The following is a 24,915-nucleotide window of genomic DNA, read 5'->3' as shown; positions in this document are numbered from 1 at the left end:
CCTTGCAATTCCTCTGAGAGTCCCTCCTGAACGCTGCCCACCAGCGCCATCATTCCAGTCAGAGTCCTGGCACAAAGATGAAATTCCATGTACTCCTGCAGGGGCGTCCTTGATGGAGTTCCTTAAGACACCTGGTTGCCGCCAGCATCGAATGGGGTCCACATGATGCGAGGTGCTGCCAAAACGCTGTTGGTCCGCCAGCAGGGGCTGTCCTGGAGCAAGAGGGGTGGCCCATTGGGCAGCCGAGCGGAAAGAAGGTTAATCAAGGCCACCTTAGCCCGGTCATCTGGGAAATCCTCTGGCCACATAGCCATGTAGAGCTGGCACTGTCCCAAGAAGGTCGGAACATCTCAGGCTGCCCAGAAAACTTATCCGCAGTTATCGGGCACTTGCACGAGGAGGAGGAGTGAGGGGCTGCAGGCACATTCCGGCAGCAAGTTGGCCTGCCAAGTGAGCCACTGCTGCTGGAGCTGTTGATTAGCCTCTTGTAGCTGCTGTAACTACTGCTGTACCTGCTGGTCCATCTTTGGTGGAAGATGTTTAGTCGGGTCTTGGACAAAATGTTCTGTTTCCTCCCCAATACTCCCAACAAAGAGTCAGTCAAAGGCCTTCTCTTCTTTATTTACATAGATAAATGTCCTGGCCACGTACCACGGGCCAAGTTTCTGGAGATAACGAGGAAATTATAGATAAGGCCAGAATTACTCAAATATATTCTTCCCTCCATTGATACAGTTTGCCACAAGAATTCATTGCTTTGTCCAAGACAAAAACCAGGAAATGCCTCCTATTTATAGTCTCTGCAGATGTCACTGCATGACCATTCTTGGCTTTGTCCCAACGCTCTCGCTGCTGGTCACGTCACCAGTCTTGCATCACTCCAAAACTGTTCTTGGGGTGCCAAATCAGAAGAAGGCTCAGAGAATCAGGTCGCCCTCCTCCTCCCTTTGAGTGGGTGCCAGGGAGGGAGAGGGCCCAAGAGAAGCAGGGCTTGCCAGGTCTTCTCCCTCACTTTCTGAATCATCCGAGTCCAGGAGTCCGGGTCCAGGAACCTGGGTCACAACATAGGTCTTGTCGAAGGCGACGGAATTCCAAGTTTTCTAAGCCTAGGATTTCAAGTCTAGTGGGATAAGGTATTTTGTTGTTTACAGAGGAATGGAGAACTCTTCTTGTAAAATATTTCTGGACACGTTCAATTGTATTGATGTCAGAGATATGGTGAGGGTTCCAAACAGGCGAGCTGTATTCTAGAATTGGTCTAGCAAATGTTTTATATGCTCTGATTAGTAGTGTAGTGTTTTTGGAAAAGAAGCTACTCAAGATTAGGTTTACAACTTTTAGAGCCTTTTTTGCTATGTAGTTGCAGTGGGCTTTGGCACTTAGATCGTTTGACATGAAAACTCCAAGGTCTTAAGGATGGGGTCATCTGAGTAATGTCCATCAAGTATTTACAGTGTTTGGGTTCTTTTTCCATATGTAAGATTGAGCATTTGCTGGTTTGAGTTGCCAAGTTTTAGACCAAGCTTAGATTATCAAGGTCTTTTTAATGATAGATGTATTGTCTGTGGTGTTAAAGTTGACATCATCAGCAAAGAGAACACAATTACTTGAGATATGGTCACAAAGATCATTAATGTATAGAAGGAAGATGTTGGTCCAGGAGGCCTTGAGGAGCCTGACAGGAACAATTTGATAGAGCATTAATTTTGACACTTGTTGTCTGTTAGACAGAAAAGCAGATATCCATTTGTGAAGTCCTGAAATGCCATAGGATTTTAGTTTGAGAAGTTTATCGTACTACTGAGTCAAAAGCTTTGCAGAAGTCTATGTAGATAAAATCTATTGTTTTGCTTGATCAAGATTTGTAGTCCATATGTTTTTACAGTGGAGAAGTTGTGTTGCATGATAATTTTTTCCTGAAACCAAATTGTTTATTGAGAGTATTGTTTGCTTTTATGTGAGGTAATGGATTGGTTGATGATTGATTCCATGATTTTCAGGTGAGGCAGCATAGAATGGACTGTAATTTTACTAAGCTTCTTTGAAGATAATGACTGTCCAGTGACCAAAGTTTAAGGAACTGCAAAAGCTTTATCAGAGATTATGCTTAGTTCTGCTATTAGTAGAAAGTTTTTAAGAAGTATGCACATAGTCCATGGGTCCAATAGATAGTGATGGTTTCATGTTATGAAGAGCTTTTCCAACATTTTCAGTGAAATCTATATGAGTTGTCATCATATTCATTGCTGGTACGTTGTGGAATGTCGGATATGTGTCATCGAACAAAAACTGAGCAAAGAATATGTCAGAGTTTTAACTGTTTCATGCATCATTGTTAGAATCTTTTAGTGGTGGATGGATCTTGTGTCTTTAAGTATTTCAAATTATAAAAGGCACGATTGAATTTGTTTGAAGGTCCCTTGTTTGTGTAATTTGTGCATTCAGTTTTATTTGTTGATATATTTCTGTAGCTTTTGAAATTTGCTACATAGCCTGTTTCTCCAGAGGATGTTTTTGTTTTTTTTAACTTTCCTAATCCATTTTTTTTTATTCAAAAGTTTTACAAAAATTTTTCCCTTTCCTCCTCCCCTCCTTCACAACCCCCTCGACTTCCCGGAACGAAAGGTATAGTTAAAATAAAACAAACATATGCTAAAAAATTTCATCCAACTTAATTATACCCCTACAATCATCAATTCCTAACTTCCAAAACAATCAAAATAATACATCATAATCATTCAAAACAGTCTGATAACTCTTAGTCTGATATCTACTTTGAATATAGTCAATCCATTTTTCCATTCCTTTAAGTATCTTTCGTATTGTCTTTCAAAAGGCTGATATCTTCGCCATCTCAGCCAAATTGGCAACTTTCAATATCCATTCTTCTATTGTAGGTACTTCTTTTTCTTCCAATATTGTCCTATTAGTAATCTTGCTGCTGTTATTAGATTTAAAATCAATTTAGTCTCAATTACTGTACAGTCCGTAATAATTCCCAACAAAAAAAAATTATGGCAGGAACTTTATCTTCTTTTTCAAAACATTTTGTAAAATCCACCAAATTTTTATCCAAAAGGCCTTTATATCCTTACAAGTCCACCAAATATGAAAATATGTCATCATCACAATTACATCTCCAACATTTTGCTTGCATATCTGGATACATACACGATAATTTTAGGATCTAAATGCCATCTATAAAACATTTTATAAAAATTTTCCTCAGATTCTGTGCTCATGAATTTAACATTTCTAACCCAAATTTTTTCCCAAGTTTCCAATAATATTGGCTCCTGAAAATTTTGTGCCCATTTTATCATACAGTCCTTTACCAAGTCCCTTTCAGAATCTATTTCAAGTAACACATTATACAATCTCTTTATATGCTCCTGAGACTGATTTCTAATTTGCTTTACCAAATTTCCCTCGTTCTGCTCTATACCAATTTTCTGATCTTCCTTCCATCTAGCACGTAGTTGCTCATATTGAAACCAAGTATAATTTTTCCTTCTTCTTTAGCAGAGATTTTAATTGCAAATTACCTCTTTCAGTATACAAAAGATCTTTATATGTAATCATTTCCTGATTCTGTTCTATATTTATGTTCTCTATTGTATGTCTAGGACTTGCCCATATAGGAACCTTATAATTTAGTTTAAAAGAGTATTTTTCCAAACACAGAAGAGCATTCTTAACACATGATTTTTAAAGGCCTTATCCACTTTTTTGTCATAAATTAAATATGCATGCCATCCATATAGCAAGTCATAACCTTCTATATTCAAAATTCTTTCCTCCGTTAAATTAAACCAATCACTTATTGCAGAGAAAGCAGCTGCTTCATAGTATAATTTAAAATTGGGCATTTTTAAACCTCCCTTTCCGAGAATCTTGAATTATTTTCATTTTAACCCTAGCTTTTTACCTTCCCATATAAATTTATTAATTCCTTCTGCCATTCCTCAAGATTCTTATCTTTCTTAATTATTGGTATCATCTGAAAGAGGAATAAAATCTAGGTAAAACATTCATTTTAATAGCAGCTATTCTCCCAGCAAAGATAATTGCAATTTTTCCAAACAATCAACTCCTTCTGAACTTTTGCCATAAAACCTCATAGTTATTCTTATACAATTTCACATTTGAAGATGTAATATAGACCCTAAGTATTTAACCTTCTTTACAATTTCAAATCCTGTTATTTCCTCTAGTTTTTCTTTCTGTTGTCTGACCATATTTTCTATTATCACTTTTGTCTTTTTCTGATTTACCTTAAACCCTGAAACCTTCCCATATTGATCAATTATTTCCAACAAAGATTTACTATAGGGTTTGTTAAGGTAATCACCAGGTCATCTGCAAAAGCTCAGTTTATATTCATGTTGTCTAACTCTAATTCCCTCTATTTCCTTTACTTCTGATTTTATCCAATAATGGTTCTAGAGTTAAAAAAAATAATAATTATGATAAAGGACATCCCTGTCTTGTTCCTTTCAATCTTAAAAGGTTCTGTTAAGCTACCATTGATTATAATCTGTGCTGTTGCTCTCCATAAATTGCCCTAATTATTCTTATAAACCATCTCCAAATTGCATCTTTTCTATTAATTTAAATAAAAAATCCCAATGCAATCGATCAAAAGCTTTCTCTGCATCAAGAAAAATAAATGCTGCTGGAATAAAATTTTTCTTTTCTAAATACTCCAGTAAATTGACAATCTGCCTAACATTATTCCTCATCTGTCTCCCTTTTATAAATCCAGATTGATCATTATGAATTCTCACTGCAAAATCAACATTAATCTATTAGCTATTATTTTAACAAAAATCTTATAATCATTATTTAAAAGCGAGATTGGCCTATAGTTCCCAGGTTTGGAACAATCCTGTTCCTCTTTGGTATCAATGAAATAAAGAGGTTCTCCATGAGAATTCTCCTAATTGTATCTGATTAAATAATTCCTTAAGTGGACCTAACATCTCATCCTGTAAATTCCTATAATAACTAACTGAAGCCCATCCACAGGAGTTTTCCCCATTTTAATTGTTTAATTACCAAAATAATTTCAGAGGTTATAGGATTCAGTTCATCCGTTTGATCTAAAGTTAAATTTTTAACCTTATATTCCTTCAAATAATTATCAATATCCCTATTCAATATATTATCTTTAAGATATAAATTTGTATAATATTCAAAAAAAGCTTTTTTAATTTTATCCTGTTGATATCTCTTACCTTTATATTCTATTTTTCTATAGTACGTTGTTTTTGTCTTTTCCTTATATGCTAACCACCTACCAGGTCTATTTGCATTACAAAAGTATTATGTTTGGCATATTGTATATTTGTTGCCACCTGATCAGCCATTATCATATTAAATTGATTCTGTAATAACTTTATTGCATCTTTAAGTTTTTGATCATGGGTTATGTATTAATAATTGTTGTTTATAAATTTCCTCTTCTAGATACCTACGCTGTCTTTGTTGCTTATTTCTCTATTATTAATATATATTAATACACCTCTCATAAAAGCTTTTCATCGATGTTTCGTTATTCAAATTATAATCAAAAAATTCTTTCATCTGCTTTTTACATTGATTTACATTATCCTGATATCTAAACAAATTTTCATTTAATCTCCAAGTTCTTCTACCTTCTTTTCCATATTGCAATTCCATCCAAACAGGACTATGATCAGACAAACATCTTGGAAATATCTTAGTTTTCTTCACCCTAAAAAGCAAATCATTAGAAATTAAAATAAAATCAATACGTGAGAAGGATTGATGCCTATCAGAGAAAAAAGTATAGTCTTTTTCCAAATTCCGCAGTCTCCATACATCTCTCAACTCAAAATCTTCTATCATGTCAAAAAAGGATTTAGGCAGCTTTGCATGTGCAGGTATCTTCTTAGAAAAAATTCTCTTGTCCTTTCGTGTATCTATTACTCCATTCCAATCTCCCAATATAATACACGATTTATAATCCCATAATCAATTTATCATACAACATTCTATAAATTTTTCTTGTTGCTGATTGGGTATATATACCAAACAAGAGAGTTTTTTGTTTCTATTGTAAGTTCAATAGCAATATATCTTCCGTGAATATCTGCCTCTATTAACTTGGCTGGTATATCTTTTCTCAAATAAACCACTATGCCATGTTTTTCTCCAAAGCTGAGCAACAAAATGTTTACCTAACTTTGAGTTTATTAAGTACTTTTGATCTGATAATTTAATATGCTTTCTTGTAAGCAAATACATCATTTTAAATTGTTTCAAATAATGAAATATTTTCTTCTCTTCTGAGCTGAATTCAAACCATTGACATTCCAAGTCAAGATTTTATTTGCCATTACTGGCTGCTGAAGCTTTTGAGCATCAACTGAAGATCGCCTCCGTATTCGGCCGTGCTCCTCCACCGCTTCTGTAGCAGAATCCTGAACTTTACTTTGAGTTTGTTGCTCCTTTTCTTTACGCTTAAGGGCTCCCCTCGTCAGTCTTTTTTCTTGTGGTTGTTCCTCAGATGGTAACATCACTGGAATCACCTCAGCTTCCACACCCATTTGAGTCTCTTGAATTCTTTCTATTATTTCTATTCAAGTTTCAGCACTGGAAAGAAAATCTTTGGCCTTAAGCACTGTATCAATACGATATCTCCTTCCTTGATAATACACTGTCAAACCAACTGGAACCTCCCATCTAAATTGAATCTGGTATTTCTTAAGTTCTTGTGTAAAAAATGTAAAGTCCTTTCTATCCCTTAACATCTTGGGAGGAATCTCTTTCAAAACCTTCAACTCCTGTTCCCTATTTTCAAGTTTTTCTGAAAGCAACTTGCAAAATTTGATTCTCACTGTTCTTTTCAAAAATAAACCACAATGTCTCTAGGAAGTTTCTTTTGCCTAGCAATCCAAGAATTAACTCTATAAATTTTGTCAATTTGATAAGCAACCTCTTGTGGATCAAGTTCAATAAATTCAGCCAGAGCTTCTGATAATTTTTTTTTTAAATCTTCCCCTTTCTCCTCATTCAAGCCCCTAATTCTCAGAGCTCCTTCCATCATTCTATACTGCATCACCACCACTTGATCTTCATTTTGTCCAATTTGATTTGCATTCCCCATTCTATTTTCTATTTGCTGATTTGACTGAGCAATTTCTTGCACCTCCTCCTCCACCACCTCCAGTCTTTTGCCAAACCTTGAAAAGCCATCAAATATCTTCTTATTTTTTATTATTCTTTATTTCTTCTCTTATTTTCTCATTATTATCCATTATCTCCTTAAACCTTTCTTCAAAACACTTTCCTTGTTCTTTAATCAAATCTTCTAAAGCTGGTTCAGAACCCCTACCCCCAGTCTTAGGTGGTTTAGTAGCCATTTTGGTTTTAAGATTCACAAAATATAAGTCTAGAAATTCTCTTTTCCCTTTAAATAGGATCACTTCACTTCATTAGAATCCACAGATAAGATTTCTTAGCTTCTTAGTTACACAGGCTGTTTAGAATTCCATTCTTCACTTTCACTACGTTCAGTATGGAGCTCCTTAATTAGGAACTCATCTTCCAGAAGCCAGAATTTTGATTGAAGCTTTTTTATTGATATGGGTAGTTTGCTTTTCCTGATCATGGTAGTCATTTGTGGTACATATACTTTAATGACTCTATGTCAAGGTTCCAGAAAAACCTCTTCTGCATAAAGAGAATTGATTTCAAGTAGGAAAACTCTATAGTGGTCTTCAGCAGTTATGCAGTTTGCAAACAGATTTTGCCAGTCCAGAAATGAAAGATCGTTGTTTATAAGGTCGTAGTTGGCTTTTTTGAAGTTGTAGATGGGGATACTATTATTATGATGATTTGAGTATGGACGTATATTGAGACGAAAATCAATCATGCAGTGGTCACTGTTGGAAAAAGGTTCTTTAATTTGTAGTCCATAAATTGAGTTTGAGTTGTTGCAGAAGATGAGGTCAAAGCAGTTGTTGAGTCTTGTATTGTTAGTTACAAGTTGTTCAAGACTTAACAGCGTTGTATAGTGTAGTATGGATTGGATCAGTTGTACATTCATTAGTTATCCAGTTAATGAGAGGTAGATTTAGGTCACCCAGGAAGATGAGAGGGTATGGGCAAAAGGTAGCCCATGTTAGCAGTGAGGTTAGCATATTTGCATGGGTAATATCATAGTCAGGGGCTCTGTAGCATAGTAAGAATCGAAGAGTGGTGTTAAGGGATAGGTCGCATACAATAGTTTAAGGGAGAGAAAGTTTATGTGCAACTTGAATATTTTTTAGATTCAGTGACTTTTTGTAAAAGATATCCACTCCACCACCTCTTCGGATTTCACGATCTGATCGATGAACTTGATATTCTTTGTCTGATATAATGGAGTCAGGAAGGGATGAGTTCAGCCATGTTGCACAAACAAAAATGATATCAAATGTAAGAAATGTAAGAATTAACAAGAGGATAAATTCAGGTAATTTGTTAACAATGCTTCTCGCATTTATCAATTTGCATTTATTTATTTATTTATTTTTATACTTTTATACCGCACCATCTCTCGTAAGACTCAGGGCGGTTCACAGGCATATTAAAAATACAACAATAATAAATAAGCAATTTAAAACCCAATTAAAACAAAATATTATAATCGCCAAATCACTAAAACGGTAAAAAACCGGTTAAAACCCATTAAAATTGACTAAAATATTTTATTCTTAGGCTAGTCCAGCTCGTTGAAATAATAAAGTCTTTTTTTTTTAAATTGAAAAAGTTTTACAACAACAATTAAATTTTCCCCCCTCCTTCCAAAACCCCCCTCCCCCCCCCGGACTTCCCGGAGCAAACACAAGGTATAGTTCCTTAAACAAAACAGTCATACATTAAATTTTTAAAATCTAACACAATTATAATCTTTCTCTCTCATATAACCTGACTTCTTCCATTAAAATCAAAAATAACATCCTTCATTCAAAAGCAATCCGAAATTTCTTAATCTGATATCTATTTTGAATATAGTCAATCCAGTTCTTCCATTCATTTAAATATTTTTCTTGAGTACTGTCTTTCAAGAAGGCTGAGATTTTAGCCATCTCCGCCAAATTGGAAACTTTCAATATCCATTCTTCTATTGTGGGTAATTCTTTTTTCTTCCAATATTGTCCAATCAACAGTCTTGCTGCTGTTATTAAGTTCAAAATCAACTTAGTCTCAATCACTGTACAGTCCGTTGTTATTCCCAAAAGGAAAAATTAGTAGGAACTTTATCTTCTTCTTCAGAACATTCTGCATAATCCACCAGATTCTTATCCAGAAAGACTTAATTTTCTTACAAGTCCACCATACATGAAAATATGTAGCATCATCACAATTACATCTCCAACATTTCGCTTGCATATCTGGATACATACATGATAATTTCTTAGGATCTAAATGCCATCTATAAAACATCTTATAAAATTTTCCTTAAATTCTGCGCTTGCGTAAATTTAACATTTCTAAATTTTTTCCCATGTTTCCAACATTATTGGTTCTTGAATATTCTGTGCCCATTTTATCATACAATCCTTTATTAAATCTCTTTCAGAATCTATTTCTATCAAAACAGTATACAATCTCTTTATGCCCTGTTTGATTTCTAATTTGTTTAACCAGATTTTCTTCATTTTGAATGATACCAATTTTCTGATCTTCTTTCCATCTAGCCTTTAACTGTCCATATTGAAACCAAGTATAATTCCCTTCTTCTTTTAATGTATCCAAAGATTTTAGTTGTAAATTTCCTCTCATTGTATAAAAGATCTTTATAAGTAATCATTTCTTGTTCCTGTTCTATATTTATATTCTCTACTGCGTGCGAGGACATACCCATATAGGAATTTTGTAATTTAACTTATAATTATATTTTTCCAGACACAGAAGAGAAATTCTCAACACATGATTCTTAAAAGCTTTATCTACTTTTTATCATACAATAAATATGCATGCCAACCATATAATAAATCATAACCTTCTATATTCAAAATCCTTTCCTCCGTCAAATTAAACCAATCACTTATTACGAAGAACAACTGCTTCATAATACAGTTTTAAATTAGGCATTTTAATCCTCCTCTTTCCGTGTATCTTGCATTATTTTCATTTTGACTCTCTTTTTCCTTCCCATATAAATTTATTAATTCCAATCTGCCATTCATCCAAATTTTTATCTTTCTTAATTATTGGTATCATCTGAAACAAGAACAAGAATTTAGGCAAAACATTCATTTTTATAGTTGCTATTCTCCCTAACAAAGATAATTGTAATTTTTTCCAAGTATTCATTTCCTTCTGAATTTTTTTCCATAACACATCATAATTATTCTTATACAATTTTCCATTTGATGAAGTAAGAAAGACTCCTAAATATTTAACCTTTTTTACAATTTCAAATCCTGTTATTTCCTCTAGTTTTTCTTTCTGGTTCTTAATCATATTTTTGGTTAACACTTTTGTTTTATTTTGATTCACTTTAAACCCTGAGACCCTTCCATATTGATTAATTACTTCCAACAAATATACACTCGAATTTATAGGCTGAGTCAACATAACAACCAAATCATCTGCAAATGCTCTGACTTTATATTCATATCTTCTAATTCTAATACCCTCTTATTGGATAAGATAAGAGAGTTAAAGGAGATAGAGGGTATTAGAAATAATAAAGTCTTGAGTTCACGCCTGAAGGTCCGGAGGTCAGGGAGTTGCCGTAACCCTGGAGGAAGCTCGTTCCACAGGGCCGGTGCTGCCACAGAGAAGGCCCTCCCCCTGGGGGTCGCCAACCTACATTGCTTGGTCGACGGCACCCGGAGGAGGCCCGCTCTGTGGGAGCGCACCGGTTGTTGGGAGGCTATCGGCGGCAGAAGGCGGTCTCGTAGATACCCCGGTCCTAAGCCATGGAGCGCTTTAAAGATGGTGACCAGAACCTTGAATTGCACCCGGAAGGCTACCGGCAGTCAGTGTAGGCCGCGCAGGATAGATGTTATATGGGAGCAACGTGGTGCTCCCTCTATCACCTGCGCGACCGCATTCTGGACTAACTGGAGCCTCCTGGTGCTCTTCAAGGGGAGCCCCATGTAGAGAGAATTGCAATAGTCCAGGTGGGAAGTGACGAGGGCGTGAGTGACCGTGCGTAAGGTCAAGGAAGGGGTGCAACTGGCGAATCAGGTGAACCTGATAAAATGCTCCCCTGGCAACGGCTGTCAAATGTTCCTCTAAGGACAGCTGGTCGTCCAGGAGAACGCCTAAGTTGCGCACTCCTCCCTGGGGGCCAGTACTTCCCCCCCACAGTCAGCGATGGTGTAAGCTGACTGTACCGGGACGCCGGAACCCACAGCCACTCTGTCTTGGAAGGGTTGAGTCGGAGCCTGTTCCTCCCCATCCAGACCCGCATGGCCTCAAGACACCGGCCCATCACCTCAACGGCTTCGTTGGGGTGGTTCGGGGTGGAAATGTACAGCTGTGTATCATCAACGTACAGATGATAATCCACCCCGAAACCCTGGATAACCTCACCCAGCGGCTTCATATAGATGTTGAACAGGAGAGGCGAGAGAACAGACCCCTGAGGCACCCCACAAGTGAGGCGCCTCGGGGTCAATCTCTGCCCTCCTGCCAACACCGTCTGCGAACGGGCAGAGAGATAGGAGGAAAACTACCGATAAACGGTGCCTCCTACCCCCAATCTCCCTAACCGCCGCAGCAGGATACCATGGTCGATGGTATCAAAAGCCGCCGAGAGATCTAATAGCACTAGGACAGAGGAACAACCCCTGTCCTGGGCCCTCCAGAGGTCATCCACCAATGCGACCAAAGCCGTCTCGGTGCTGTATCCGGGTCTGAAACCGGACTGGAACAGGTCTAGATAGACAGTTTCCTCCAGGTATTGAGGAAGCTGCTATGCCACCACACTCTCAACAACCTTCGCAAGAAAGCGAAGGTTGGAGACTGGACGATAGTTCGCTAATACAGCCGGGTCCAGGGAGGGCTTCTTAAGAAGGGGCCTCACCACCGCCTCTTTCAAGGCGGAGGGGAAAACACCCTCCAACAACGAAGCTTTGGTAACTCCCAGGAGCCAGCCTCATGTGACCTCCTGTGTGGCCAGTACCATCCAGGAGGGACACGGGTCCAATAAACATGTAGTGGGATTCAACCTACCCAACAACCTGTCCATGTCATCAGGAGTCACAGGATCGAACTCAGCCCAGATAACATTCTCAAGACTCGTCCCCGCCGTCTCACCCGGGTCTATCCAATCAGTGTCCAAGCCATCCCGAATCTGAGCGATTTTATCAGACAGATACTGTACAAAATCCTCAGCTCGTCCCTGTAAGGGGTCCTCCCGAGCCTCCTGCGTGACCAGGGAGCGGGTCACCCTAAACAGGGCGGCTGGGCGATTATCTGCCGATGCGATGAGTGCGGAGAAATAGTTATGTTTCGCCGCCCTGATCGCCACTAGATAGGTCTGAATATAGGAGTAAATGATCTGACCATGACAGGGGTTGAGATATTAATTCCCTTAACTCCAGATCATTTAGCCACTGTCCCGAGATTAAAATCAAGTCCAGTGTGCTACCCCCGACGTGGGTGGGGATGTCAACTACCTGGGTCAGGTCCAAGGCCGTCATGAAGGCCATGAACTCCCGAGCCGCCATTGACGATTCGCCTGCCGACGGCAAGTTGAAATCCCCCATGACCATAAGTCTGGGGGTCTCAACCGCCGTCCCGGCTATCATCTCCAGCAGCTCGGGCAGGGCTGCCGTCATGTAGCAAGGAGCCAGGTACGTAATCAGCAAGCCCACCTGTACCCCCCGGCCCCACCTCACTAAGAGGGATTCACAACCAGCTATCTGCGGGACAGCAACCTCCCTCGGATCCAGACTCTCGTTAATAACAACCGCCACCCCCCCACCCCTACCCTGGGCCCTCGGCTGATGGAATGCACGGAAGCTTGGTGGGCACATCTTGGTGAGGGGAACCCCCCCTTCCGTGCCCAACCAGGTCTCCGTAATGCCCATTAGGTCCGCTCCCCCCTCTTGAATAAGATCGAATATGAGGGGGGCCTTGTTCATGACGGACCTGGCATTGCACAACATCAATCGAAGGTCCAGGTTCCAGGGGATATCACCACTCGGGACATGAGTGAAGCTTAGGGGCCCGGAGTGCGGTATCACTTTCAAACAGCGAGAACGCGCTCCCCGAACATGATACGAGCCCCTGCTTCTGCCATACCTGCCCCTCCCCCGTACCGTGCAGATGGAAATGCCCATACGTGGTTGAGCTTTAAGCTCCAAGACCTCCGATTTACGAACCTCCAGATCGTGAACTTTAGAAGGGACTAGCCTAACCCCCTGTGGGCGTGCCCCCTCACCCACCCCACCCCATAACCCATTTGTTGATTTAGATAAAAATTTACAAAAAGCTGAATTTAAAAACCTCCTTAACCCTCTCTTAGAAGCATGCCACCTCTCGGGATTCCAAAATCCATCATCAAGGTAGGCCCTCGATAGGGAAGAGGGCCACACCCGCGAGAGGGGGGCATCTTGTAGTGCAAGAAGCTTGTTATATGAAAAAGTCATCAGAGTCTGAAGAAATGGTGGTATCCTGGTTTGTCGGGATCTTAAACAACAGTCGTTGGGTAGAGCCACCAGCTGGAAAATGAAGAGATCTCAAAAAATGCATGGTATAGACAGCATAGCCCTGAGTGGAACTAAGATGGTCCACCACCCAGGTTCTCACGAAGGTTCCAAAGAGGAGAGGAGAGCAGCGACCGTCGCCGCCGCAGGACGTCTTCCGCGATAGCCACTTGCCATCACCGTCGTCACCACCCTGGCATCCAGCAGCCACTCACAGAGCCCTCTAGGACCCCCCAGCGGAGCCCCCAAGAGGCCACAGAGCCCCCCCGGAGGGGAAGGGGGGGACAGTCACCGTCGCTAACGCCGTCTTCGCCACTCCCATCAGGGTACCGCTGCCGGTGTCACAGATGTTAAAGGGAACCACCGTCACCCCCGCACAGCAACCCCCAACAACAGGGGCCCCAAGGCCCCAAAGGGGCCCGTCGGGTACCCAGCAGGGCTCCAAAAGTCTCCCGAGTTGTTTAAGATGTTTAAGGGCCAAGGCCCAAGTGCGTCCAACCAAGGCTGTGGGCACCGCTGGCTCCCCAGGGTAAAAACCGCCGTCTCTCCAACCGCCCCAGCCGCCCCGGCCAACACCGACAAGACACAACATGCCGATATAACAAGCCGAGACGAGCCAAGACGATAGAAGGAAGCATCGGCGGCTGTCTCCCCCGACAAGTCAGCAGGGCCCCAGTCGCCCTCAAGGCCCGATCCGCCGATCTTCGCCATCACGATGTGCCTCAGCTCACCGCCTCAGCCCGTCATCAGCCTTTCTGCCACCTCCGTTATCCCAGACCATCTCACCGTCGTCACCACCGTTCGTCCTCGCTGCCTCTGACTGTCCCAACATGAAACCGCCAGCCGCGAGCAGAGAAACGCCGGGGAATGACGGGAAATGCCGGGGAAGCATTTCCATGCCCAGGAACCGCCGTCTTTCATCTGTCCGCTCCATGCTCCAAACCTCCATTTCTGTCGACCCAACCGTTCTCGAGGGTAAAAGAACCCTCATCAGGACGACAAGATTTCTACCGCCAGGTATAGGGGCCATGGTGGCAAAAAGCCCCCTCCTTAATCCAACATAGCCAGGAACAAACCACCAGCCTCCGCTCTGTTCCACTATACCGCCATCTTGCGCATGCTCCTACAGATTTGAGATCTGTAGAATTACTACAGGTGTTGAAGTGGTAAGGGGCGTGCATACCTAGTTTTGGATGTTGGTAGGTTGGGGGTTGTGTACATCAGGTGGTTGTATAGATGGTTGGTTGGATGGGTGGATGGATGTTTTGGGAGGTGAGTGTTTGGATGTTGGATATTTGATTGTTTATTGAGATGTTTGGTTGAGTGGTTGGTTGGTTGGTTGGTTGGTTGGTTGGTTGGTTGGTTGGATGGTAGTTTGGCTGGTTGGTTGGATGGCTGTTTGGATGTCTGGTTGGGTGAATTGTTGGGTGGCTGTTTGGATGGCTGTTTGGATGGTTGTTTGGATGGCTGTTTGGATGGCTGGCTGAATGGCTGTTTGAATGGCTGGTTGGGTAGTTGGTTGAATGGATGGTAGGATGATGGGTACTTGATTGAATGTTGGGATGGCTGATTGATTGTTATGGGTGATGGGGGGTTTGGAGGTGATTTTTTGATTGTAGGTTTTATTTTTTATGCAATCAGCACGATAGTCAATGTATAGGTTGGATTCACCATTGTATTGTCTTTGTTTAAGTTCTGTGAGAAGTTCACGAGAACGTATCCGTTATAGAAAAGATAGATCAGGACGTGATCTAAGTTTACTGTAGGCAGGGTTGGTTTTAGCAATTGAGTTTATAGTATAAATGAATTTACGTTTGCTGTCCTCATTTATACATGTGACTCTACAAAATCTTGGTGCTGTTGATCCATCACTGTTTTTATATTCTGGTCCATCTCTGGAGACAGCAATTATTTCATTTGGGAAGATGGTTGATGAGTTATAATTTCCAATGATGTTGTGAATCTTATTGATATCAGGTTCGTTAGTGTTTTCTAGTCCAAATAATATTGCATTATTTATTTTTTGTCCTCTCTTCATGGCATCTCTGATTAGTTAGTTAGTAGTTATTTGTTTTTTTGTTGTTGTTTTTTTTTGTTTACATTTATACCCCGCCCTTCTCCGAAGACTCAGGGCGGCTTACAATGTATAAGGCAATAGTCTCATTCTATTTGTTTATTTTTTACAAAGTCAACTTATTGCCCCCCCAACAATCTGGGTCCTCATTTTACCTACCTTATAAAGGGTGGAAGGCTGAGTCAACCTTGGGCCGGGCTCGAACCTGCAGTAATTGCAGGCTTTGTGTTCTAATAACAGGCTTCTCTATTGCCTGAGCTATCCCGGCCCCATTTGTTGTTTAGGTTGTGTTGTATTTATTTGTTGTCTAGGTTGAGTTGTAGGTTGTGTATTATGTAATGATAGATGATTTGGGAAGAGATTTAGATCATTTGAGTTTTCATTTTTTTGTGCTGAAATTTGTTTTATCAAGTTTGTGAAACTTTGTTCAATAACTGTTAGAATTTTTTTTCTAAGTTTTGTTCAATATCTTGTATTCTTTTTTCTAGATTTTGTTCAATAGCTAGTAATCTTTTATCTAAGTTTTGTTCAATAGTTATTAATCTTGTTTCTAAGATTTTATCAGTGTCAATGTTTGATCTATTGGATTTTCTGGCTGGCATAATGATATTTTGAGTTTTTATGTAATTGGTAATGACGTAGTATCTTTCTTATTTCTTTGTTTTATTACACACTCTTCCCAATTTTAGTAATGAGGAAGTATTTCTCCAATTTTCCTTGATTTTTTTTCTCTCTCTCTCTTTAACTTTCAATGGCAATCACTTTGGTAATTGTTATGGTAATGGGGAAATCACTATGGTAACGGTGAAATTCGGCAGGAAATTTAAAATGATGAGATTGGGTGGTTGAAGAAGCCTCTTTAGGGTGGCCACAATGGCGGAAATTTCAAATAGTCAATAGCTACAATGGCGGGAATTTCAAATAGTCAATAGAAGCTGGGAGACTGGAGTCTCCTCAGAACTCACCAACAGTCCTGTAGCGGTACTGTCGATTGGTGGCTTAGTGGTTTTAAATCCAGGTTTAAGTCCAGCTTTAAATCAGTGTGGGGATCGCAGCGGGAGCGATCTTCTGGGTCCTCGTCATGGTCGGTCGGATTGTCAGATTGTAGTGGCGGTGGCAGCCACCTGGGTCCTCATCTCGGCTGCCCGATTGCAGCGGCGGCGGTCATATGCAAGCGAAATGTTGGAGATGTAACTGTGATGATGCTACATATTTTCATGTATGGTGGCAGCAGGTAAAGCTAAGCAAGATCACATCAAATACCTGTGATGTACAGGAGCCCCCCAAGGTTGTGTGCTCTCCCCACTTCTCTTCTCTCTGTATACCAATGACTGCATCTCCAACGATCCATCTGTTAAACTACTGAAGTTCGCAGATGACACAACAGTGATCAGTCTCATTCAAGACAATGACGAATCTGCATATAGACGAGAGGTCAAACAACTGGCGACCAAAACAATCTGTAACTGTCTGGTTCGGTTCTGCAACCCAACAAGAAAGACACAGACTTCAGAGGATAATTAGAACTGCAGGGAAAAAAATTGCTACCAACCTGCCTGTCAGGCCTGGAAACCATATTAAACTTTCGGTTTCCAGACGCTGCCACATTTTTATCTTAAGGGGAGGAGGGGGGGGGTTGAGGGGTATGGTAACATTCTTCCGGCGGTCAAGGTCGGATGGCGTTCACGTCTGCACGAGGAGTGGCATGAAGTTAATCGAATGAACTGGAAGAACGTGGGACCGTGTGATCATCAGAGGGGTCAGGGGGGTGGGACTATTGGGGTTTGTATAACTGGGGAAACGAATCCGGAACTTCAGTTTTGGGAATTGCACTCATCGTGTGCCAGTCTCCTCATGCTAGTAAAGGACTTTGAGAAAAAGAAACGGATGCCTCCGAGTCTCTTTTACGCAGAAGAGGTATTTCTGGAACCTTGACATTATTCCCAAAACTCTACAAACTTTCTTTTGCTAACGGTACCCTCTCCTCCTCTCAGAGGGGGCCTGTTAGAGGGGTGCTGGGCCCCAGTCTCCGCAACCTCCACTGCGGTGCAAAGACTCAGTGAAGATGGAAGAGCAGCAACTTGAAAGCGTAGAAGGAGCCGCGAAACAGGATCTTAACGATTTAGTTGAAGTCACCTATTTCCCATCTGATGACAGGACCCGAAGCCCCGAAAAGGAAGAGCCTGCTTGTCCGCTTGGAGCACGCCCCAAAGACTCTGATTCATGGGTAAGCTGCCAGTCCGGAGGAAACATTTCCCCGGGGCGGAGTGGAGAGCCCCCTCCCTCTTCTCAACCTCACTGGAGGGCAATAAAACCTGGAGAATCAGGAGAGTCCCTGGATTGGGACCTGAGAGACCCTCTGAAATCCCAGTCTCTATTAGACCTCCCTGAAACTTTTGAGCGGCTGGAGGTGAGACCTCGAGAGCCTTTAGCTCAGCCTAGATTCACTTTCCCTCCCACCAGAGAGAGAGAGACTACTGAAGCTCGAAGCCGTTCCGAGGAACGCAAGAAAACCCCCCCTCCCTCTTTCAAATGGCAGGGACCTCAAATAACACCAGAAGCCTGGGGGGGATCGCAACTCCCCCCTCCAATTGATCTTTCCCGCCAGCAGAGGCCTACGCTGCCTCCAGCAGCGTCTATCCCGCCTGGGTGGGCGTTCTATCCGGGACAAGGGTGGATTCAGTATCAATGGCAACCAGCTAGTTCAGCCCCTCCCTTTCCAGTGGGCCTCACGCCGATGGTTGTTTCATCTGCTGCAGCGGTTCAAGGACTTTCTTCTCAGCAACAAAGAAGAATGCCACCCCCCTTTGCAGCCCAACAGCCAGCTGCAACAGCAGCAGCCCCACCCCCGCAAATCCCTCTGCAACCGCAAGCAGGCCAACTAAACCCCCCACCAACCCCTCCCCCTTTCAAACCAACCTTTGATGGGAATCCACAACACCTGGCTTACTTTCTCAGCAGAATTGAGGCTTACGCTGAACAATATAGACATCTCTACCCATCAGAAAGAAGCCTAATCAACACCATCTCAGATGGAATGAATGTGGGGCTAGCTTCAGAGTGGATAGCACAGCTATACAATGCACAAGCACCAGAACTGAATAATGTTCACGAATTTATAACACTGCTTCGCAACCGGTTTCAAGATGATGACCTAATTGCAGAAGGTGAAACCCACTATGAAATCAAGAAGATTCTTGACTCTAGACTCTACCGAGGTCAATTACAATACTTAGTCCACTGGAAGGGATACCCATTATCTGAATCTACTTGGGTCAAAAGTTGGAAAGTGAATGCAGACAATTTAATTAAACAATTTCACGACACTTTCCCTGACAAACCTAAGAAACCTCTTGGAGGGGGGGGGGGTAGAAGGGAATTATGCACAGTTGGTACTTTTTTTTATCGACTCTTTGTTTTTCTTTCTTAGGATATAGCTTCTTTTCCAAGAGGGGACGCCTGTCAGGCCTGGAAACCATATTAAACTTTCGGTTTCCAGACGCTGCCACATTTTTATCTTAAGGGGAGGAGGGGGGGTTGAGGGGTATGGTAACATTCTTCCGGCGGTCAAGGTCGGATGGCGTTCACGTCTGCACGAGGAGTGGCATGAAGTTAATCGAATGAACTGGAAGAACGTGGGACCGTGTGATCATCAGAGGGGTCAGGGGGGTGGGACTATTGGGGTTTGTATAACTGGGGAAACGAATCCGGAACTTCAGTTTTGGGAATTGCACTCATCGTGTGCCAGTCTCCTCATGCTAGTAAAGGACTTTGAGAAAAAGAAACGGATGCCTCCGAGTCTCTTTTACGCAGAAGAGGTATTTCTGGAACCTTGACACTGCCTTCCATTGAGGACCTGTATACTGCACAAATCAAGAAGAGGGCCGTGAAAATATTTACAGATCCCTCACATCCAGGACATAAACTGTTTCAACTCCTACCCTCAAAACGACACTATAGAGCACTGCACAACAGAACAACTAGACACAAGAACAGTTTTTTCCCGAAGGCCATCACTCTGCTAAACAAATAATTCCCTCAACACTGTCAAACTATTTACTAAATCTGCACTACTATTAATCTTCTCATAGTTCACATCACCAATCTCTTTCCACTTATGACTGTAACTTCGTTGCTGGCAATCCTTATGATTTATATTGATATATTGACCATCAATTGTGTTGTAAATGTTGTACCTTGATGAACGTATCTTTTCTTTTATGTACACTGAGAGCATATGCACCAAGACAAATTCCTTGTGTGTCCAGTCACACTTGGCCAATAAAAATTCTATTCTATTCTATTCTATTCTGTTCTATTCTATTCTATTCTATTCTAAGAAAATTAAATCTTTCTGGATAACAATTTGGTGGATTATGCAGAATGTTTTGAAGAAGAAGATTAAGTTCCAACCACAATTTTTTTTGTTAGGGATTATGAAGGATTGTACAGTAACTGATACTAAATTGATTTTGAACTTAATAACAGCAGCAAGACTATTGATTGGACAGTACTGGAAGAAAAAAGAATTACCTACAATAGAAGAATGGATATTGAAAGTCTCCAATTTGGCTGAGATGGCCAAAATCTCAGCCTTCTTGAAAGATAGTACTCAAGAAAAATATTTAAATGAATGGAAGAACTGGATTGACTATATTCAAAATAGGTATCAGATTAAGAGATATCAGATTGCCTTTGAATGAAGGATGTAATTTTTTATTGTAATGGAGGAAGTCAGGATATGCGAAAGATAAGGATTATATTGGTGTTAGATTTCAAAAATTTAATGTATGAATGTTTGTTTCTTGAACTATACCTTGTGTTTGCTCCAGGAAGTCTGGGGGGGGGAGGGAGGTTTTGGAGGGAGGGGGGCAGGGAGGGGGGAGGGGGGGAAATTCATTTGTTTTTGTAATAATAATAATAATAATAATAATATTTTAATTTGTATACCGCCCTTCTCCCGAAGGACTCAGGGCGGTGAACAACCAAGTAAAATACAACCACAGTCAAATACAATATTAAAAATAGCCCTTAAAAAACGTATTCAATTTGTCGAAAAATTTTAAAATACAAATTACACCCATAAAATTACAGAAATTTAAAAACCAATTAAATAAATTAAAATTTTAAAATCAAGCCAGTCCAGCCATACGAAATAAATAGGTTTTAAGTTCGCGGCGAAAGGTCCTAAGGTCAGGCAATTGTCGGAGTACAATAAAAAACTTTTTCAATTAAAAAAAGGAAAGATGTTGGCTTCGGAGTCTTTTCTGCAGGAGGGGTTTTCTGGAACGTTGACAGCGTATTTGATACAAATACAAATGAAATATTGTGACCCTCTTTATTATTGTATAATTGAAAAACAACATATAAAAGAGTTAATGTTTACATTTTAAAAAAATCAAATAAGTTTATTTCATTAGATAACCAGTTAGTCTGATTATTGATTTGATATCTGTGTTATATGCTAAGCATGTTCCCATTTTTACTCAGGATTAATACACAGGATCTGTCTGCTGTCTGCTATATGCTCTATGCTCTTTGCTGTATGCTCTATGCTGACCACAGGGGGAAAAAAGAACATACTTTTTCCCCCTGTGGTCAGCTAAACAGTATTATACACTTGTCTGCAGGATACAAAAGTCTTGCTTACTGAAAATATCTACAACTGAACAAAAGTCCCTTTCTCTGTAAAGAATGAACAGCAGTTGTTGCCCTTTAAGCAAATGGTGGTATAACAAGTCCAGAAGTAGAATTCCAGCAGCAAATCTCCAAGAAGTAGTTATGAAAAGGAAAGGAACACCAGAGATATGTCACTAGAACACCAGAGCCTTTGTATCTGATCTGCTCAACTTGGGTCAATAACCTCACTAGTGGTTAAAATCATCACTAGTGGAAGGACATAAGATGACTTTATGGAAATAATTCCAGACCCTTTTATTTTTATTAACAAATATTCATTCATACTGGTTGTTCAGGAAATGTTTCACTCCTTAATTTTGTCCTAATGATGCATCTGTTCTCTATCAGTAAGATAGTGTTTTATGGAGTAAACTATGTGGAAACTCAAATGAAAGAATAGGAAAAATACAAATACATGTGTTTAATTTCAGATAAAAAGCAAAACTATATTTTAGATGTGGAGTTATAAGGAAGAGATTCACTACTTGTATTTGATTATCCTAACCATAGAGTTTTGAATTACATTTTTGCCGTTATTTTATGTGGGGGGGGGGAGAGACTTCTTTGGAACTGAAAATACATTCCTAGAAACTAATCATGTCAGGGGGCACATTGCAAAATACCAATCAAGACTGAGCAGAACCAAAACAGGCAAATTCTGAACTAACAGTATTTTAGGAAGGCTAAAATGGATTAGTATTGCTAGGATTAATTATTACTACTACTATAGGTAAATAGTGAGTTACTAATAAAGGATTTATTATCAACTACCATATTTCCCCAAAAAGAAGACCTTGTCTTATTTTTTTTTGAACCCTGAAATAAGTACTTGGGTTTATTGTGCTCAAAAGCCTGATTGGGCTTATTATCAGGGGATGTCTTATTTTTGGGGAAACAGGAGATTAGTGGGTTCCTATGCTTATTATTAGTATTTTATTTATTATGATTATCATGTTTCTATTAAAGTTATAAACAAATACAAACTTCAAATACTGTAGCTCTGCTGAAAGAGAAGCAAGTTAAAGTTAAAAACAGCAATTTTGCAGAATGGAGTAGTATTGCCTTTATGTTGTTCAAAATGGCCCATGGCTATGAGGAATTGTCAGGTATGTGCTACTTTAATCTTACTGACAGTTCCTTATGAGTAGAAGTCACTATAAAGCGTTTGACAGACATCTGGTGAATCACAGGGTAAGCTCCAAGTACTCTAATTAATCCACAAGATTTTAAAGTTCAAAGTAAACTGAAACCAGAAGTTTTCTTTTGGGATGAATGAACAGGCAACTTGATTTTATATATGATAACTGAAGCAAGTTTATGTTAAGCAAGTGGAAAAGTTTGATGCTACTTGCAATGGAGGTAGGTGATGAAACTTGCAAGATGACTAAATTGATCTCTTTGATTAGAGAAAAAATAATATAAAGATTTATAGCTGATGCCATGTTATTGTAAAACTCTGTTGGCTGTTGCTTTTATTTTTTGATATAAAGCAGTGTTTATTTATTTGTTAAATTTATTTGCTGCCCATATTGCACTGGCAACTCTGAGTGGCTTACAACAATACAATGGGGAAAATGATAAAAAATATAAACATAACAATAGCAAAGGAATAAAACAATAAAAAACAATGGAAGTACAACAATATGAAATTTTAAAAAATGAGTGGCGGTAGAGCAGGAAGTACAGGCAGGAATCAACTAATTAGTCCAGTAGCCACTTCCAATGAAGTACTGAACTACTGAAATTGTTATTCTTTTAATAGTTTGTATTGGTTGTGTTGTAGTCGGTTGAGTGATCAAATGCTTTCTTTCTCTTTTTTAATTATAGTATAAAATACAAAAATACCAAAGCAAATAGCAGGACACAATGGGGAGAAGGGAGAAGTGTGGAAGGGGGGGGGATGTTGACTTTTTATTATTATTATTATTATTATTATTATTATTATTATTATTATTATTATTATTATTATTTATTCGATTTTTATACCGCCCTTCTCCCGAAGGACTCAGGGTGGTGTACAGGCAAAAATAAAAACAACAAGGGACTTCTGACTCCCTTTGTTCTGACTCCCTCTGTTGCATTAGAATGAGGCATTAACATCAAACCTCTTTACTTATACTACTATGGAATAGTATATACTAGCCATTTCTATAACGACAAAGTCTAATCCAGGGGTGTCAAACTGGTGCCCTGTGGGCATCACACACAGGCCACACCCACCCTGGCTCCGCAAAGGCAAAACACATCACGATACATCACGTGACATGTTCGAGTTTGACACCTGTGTCAAACCTGGTCTAATCAGTAAAATCCAAAACTAGTTTCACATTTTTCCACCTCAAGCACAAAATCCAGAAGCAGTTTCCAAGTAGTAACAAAAGTACTTATATTCTTTTCTTTGATCAAAATTGTTAATTAACTATCTCTGCTAACTCTATCAACATTTTTAGCCATTCATCCATGGTGGGAATCAAAATGTCCATTTTTGTGCATACAATAGTCTTGCTGCTGTCAACATAAATCCACCTGCGCTGGGCCCAGATGGGTTGCCAGAATACTATCAGACATTTCAACAATAGCTGAGCCTCCCATTATTGGAGGTTATGAATGAGACATGGACAGAGGCATATATTACACTTATCCCAAAAGAGGACATGGCTACACAACGAATCAAGAATTATAGACCTATATCTTTGTTAAACTCCGACTATAAAATTTTTGCTTTAATACTGGCAGAAAGTCTTAAAAAATATTTAAATGATTTTATACATTCTGATCAAAATGGATTTCTGCCTAAAAGACATATTAGAAATAATATGAGGATAATACTGGACACTTTGGAATACTATGAGGCTCATCCGGAAAAAACAAATGGCCTTGATTTTCCTTGATGCACAAAAAGCCTTTGATAACGTTAACTGGTGTTTTATGCTTTTACAAATGGAACAAATGGGCTTTGGTAAAAAAATTATCAACGCTATAGAAGCTATATATCATAAGCAAACAGCTAAAGTAATGATAAATGGAGAATTCACAGAATTGATTCAAATAAAAAAAGGAACAAGACAAGGCTGCCCGCTGTCACCGCTGTTGTTTGTATTAACACTGGAAGTGCTAAATAGAAATATTAGAAAAGAAGAAGAAATAAAAGGTACGAAAATTCAAAAGGAAGAATATAAACTGCAAGCATTTGTGGATGATTTGGTTTTTATTATTGAAGATCCATTAGAATCTATAATTATATTGATAGATAAAATAGGAGAATATGGGAAATTGGCAGGTCTGAAAATAAAAAGATAAAATGAAGATTTTAACAAAAAATATTTTAATGAAGCAGAAAGTTGAACTAGCAGAAAGATCAGAGATGCAGATTACAAATAATATATACAAATATTTGGGAATATACTTGACAGCAAGATGCAGTACATTGAAAGAGAATAATTATAGTAAACTCAAACAGATTGTGTTAGATTTGGCAAAATG

This window comes from Ahaetulla prasina, chromosome 3 (genome assembly GCF_028640845.1).
Source record: "Ahaetulla prasina isolate Xishuangbanna chromosome 3, ASM2864084v1, whole genome shotgun sequence".
In the NCBI taxonomy this organism is placed as follows: Eukaryota; Metazoa; Chordata; class Lepidosauria; order Squamata; family Colubridae; genus Ahaetulla; species Ahaetulla prasina.
This window is presented reverse-complemented; position numbering follows the sequence as displayed.